Source organism: Phoca vitulina, unplaced genomic scaffold (genome assembly GCF_004348235.1).
Source record: "Phoca vitulina isolate PV1807 unplaced genomic scaffold, GSC_HSeal_1.0 scaffold5, whole genome shotgun sequence".
In the NCBI taxonomy this organism is placed as follows: Eukaryota; Metazoa; Chordata; class Mammalia; order Carnivora; family Phocidae; genus Phoca; species Phoca vitulina.
This window is the reverse complement of record NW_022589708.1, coordinates 54,786,611-54,789,954: the sequence shown is the minus strand read 5'-3', so window position 1 is coordinate 54,789,954 and position 3,344 is coordinate 54,786,611.

The following is a 3,344-nucleotide window of genomic DNA, read 5'->3' as shown; positions in this document are numbered from 1 at the left end:
CGAAGGCAGACATTTAACAACTGAGCCACCCAGGCGCCCCAAGGGCTGCATCCTTTTTAATGGGATGCCCTCCACGTATGTCTCTTCGTGTGTGTTTCCAGGGCCCACACTGCCTCGGCCAGAGAGGCAGGCTGTGGACGCAGTGTGGAAGGGGCTGCGTCCATAGCAGTGTGCAGGCTGCCATCACCAAGCTGCCCCCTTTCCTCATGGTAACAACCTGGGGTTTGGTCGTCCATCCCGCTGGCTTCCCTGGTCACTGTCATTGGCAGCAAGACACTTCCAATGAAGAAGTTGAGTCCGAGCTGCCGTTACCCAGTGACCTCTTCCACTGAAGGGGGAAAAAGTGATGTTCATTTCCTTTCTGTGGGCTTGAGTTTTCACGTGTTTGTACTTAAACTCTGGATTAATCCACAGCCTCTCCTTGCTTGCCTTCCGCAGCTCGCCCCAATCTCTGCCCACCGTGTTACCTGGCAACCGCTGGACCTTCCCGAGTGGAGGATTATGACTCTCCTGCTTTGACTCCAAGTGACCCGGTGCAAAGCCCCCTGTGATTGTCAGGAACAGAGAGGGTGATAACGCTGCTGGCTATTGGGGTCAGTGGTGGCCTGCCTGGACAAAGAAGGGAAGCTCACGCTTGAGCTGCCTCTGGGGGGCGCTAGGAGAAATGGCCTGCCTCCTAGACCGGGTGTGAGTTGGCTTCCACCTGGCTCCCATCCTGCCTCCAACTGCCTGGGAGGCTGAGGCAGTGGTCTAGAGTGGCGGGCCAGCAAACAGAAGCCCAGCTTCTGGGTTTGATGAGGTCTATGGGAGGTGTGTCTGGGAGGCCCAAGACAACTTTGGGATGTCCCCAGATAAACAGCTACTGGGTTGGCTGAGCTGCCCTATCAGACTCTCGATGAAATTCTGGTCCTCTAGGCTTCCATAATAGTTCTTCCGGGGTCACCGCCAAATGGGATAGATTTCATGGAAAAGCTGAGGGGTATGCTGATCCTTCCTTGGCATCAGGCTGAGAGAGGCAATTTTGATCTGGGTTAAAAGGAGTTTTCTGATTTTCCAAGTTGGTAGGATGGAATGGGGGGATGTCTGGGGGGTTTGGATTTGAGGGTGACTTAAAAGGACCCAGGAAGGTTATGAACCTTTAAATAACATCCTATCTGTACCATTACAAAAAAATCACGAGAAAGAAAAGGCGAAAGCAGCCAACGAACGTGGTGTAGAGGGAAAGCCACCATAGCTCGGATTTTAAATGAACACAAACAAAAGACGGAAGGCGGGGCATGTAATGAAGGGTGTCACAAAAGAATAGCGGGAATCTGTATATTAGTGTCAGGAAAACTGAAGTCCAGAATATGCTAAGACTTGTGAAATAGCAGCTGACATGAGAATAATGCTCTGTAGTTTGCAAAGCATTTTCATGTAAATGATCACATGGATCCTCATAATAATCCTGCGGGGTGGTAGGGGGTGGTGGTGGGGGGGAGGAGTTATTATCCTCAGAGTGTGTGGGGACTTCTCAGAGGCAAAGCTGGGATTTGAGCCCAGATCATCTTGGGCCAAATGCTGGGTCTTTCCACCACACCACATCACTTTCTGTTACATGCTCTGAAGTATATTTAGAGAAAGATGGGGCGGGGCCATGATTCAGGAGACTGTGTACTGCTGGCAGGTGATAGGAAGCAAAACTAGTTGCTTCTACAGTTTTTTCAATTCATCACGAAGCAACACAATCTTCGGAGGATAGAATAAATTTCTTAAGACGGATGAGACCTTCAAGGAGAGTTGATTTCTCCAACCCCAGGGCTGGTCATTGTGGATGGCTGTTTCCAAAGGGACCTGAGTCTCTCTTGTATGGTGCTTACTCCAGAAATTACTCGCTCGGTATCTGTGTTCCCTACTAGGCTTAGTGTCTTGAAGGTGGGTACTATGGCCATCCTGTCCATCATGGTATCCCCTTTGGCTGCCCAGGCAATGAATAAATCACTAACCACAGACCCACCATGGGAGGTATGCCACAGAGAGAGGCAGAAGTCCTCATGATTTACCAAAAAAGAGAAAAGGTAGATTCTAGAGTCTACTTGCCAATGAGCTGACATTAGTCTCTAAAGTATTTATGTTCATTTCAATGATAAAACTGAGGCCCAAATATATAAACTGAGTCACATGAGCTCATCTCAGTCATCCCAGAGGCCTGATCAAAACCTCTATTTTGGGTCAGTCAAGGCTGAGATTAGGCCTTCGGGGCTGCAATGTCATAAACGCAGGAAAGAAAGGGTTTCAAAGCAAGAATCTTTTGTTTTAGACTCAAGGCTCTGCTTTTAGAATGAGTTGTTCTATTAAGTATTCAGGCTTAGTAGAAGAAGTTTTACTTTCTGCTTGGCTAGAAGGTACATATTTTAGAGAAGGTGGGAGAAGATGCATTTTTTTAAAGATTTTATTTATTTGAGAGAGAGCAGGAGAGAGACCAAGTGGGGTGAAGGGCAGAGGGAGAAGCAGACTCCCCGCTGAGCAGGGAGCCTGATGCAGGACTCGATCCCGGGACTTCGGGATCATGACCTGAGCAGAAGGCAGAAGCTCAACTGACTGAGCTCAACTGACTGAGCCACCCAGGACACGTTTAACACCAAAGCTAAGCGAGACTGTCAGTTATCAATACTTACCATTGTGACCACAGGCACTGCTCACACGAGTGTGAACACAGGCAGAATGCTCTCTAGAAGAGATTGGGCTCAGCGGAAGCCAGATTTCCAGAGATTTCTTAAGCTCCTCTCTTCTCAGGAAGGACATTAGTTAAGATTAAGCTTCTCATCTCTTTTCCTGACCTCCAGGCATACCTTTCCAGCTCCATGCACGAACTTTCGTGGGGCTGGAAGGACCTTGTGCTGAGTCCGTCTCAAGGCTTCTTCTCCTTTATTTCCTGACAGTCACAGGGGTCTTCCCTTTACCCCTCAACACATCCGGGTGTTCCCACTCCAGAGCCTTGGCACCTGCTGTTTCCTCTCCCGGGACCCTTCTCTAGATTGTTATCCTCACCACTGCCTCGGTGTTATTCAGGCCTCAGCTCAGAATCTCCCGGCAGAGACCTGCCTGACCCATTCCCCTTGTATTTTCCTCATAGCGCTTTCATCACAATACAAAATTGTTTAATTTCTCTTCTCTCCCTTCTCCCTCCCCTTCTCCTCTCTCCCTCCTTCCTTGTGCCGCCTCTTCTTCCTTGTTTGTCTCCTCCACTAAAATGGGAGCTCCGCGAGGCAGCCCCTTATCTGTCTTGCTTGCAGATGTATCTCAGGGCCTGGGATGGCACCTGAGCAGGTGCTCAACATACATTGGTTGTGCGAATACGTTGA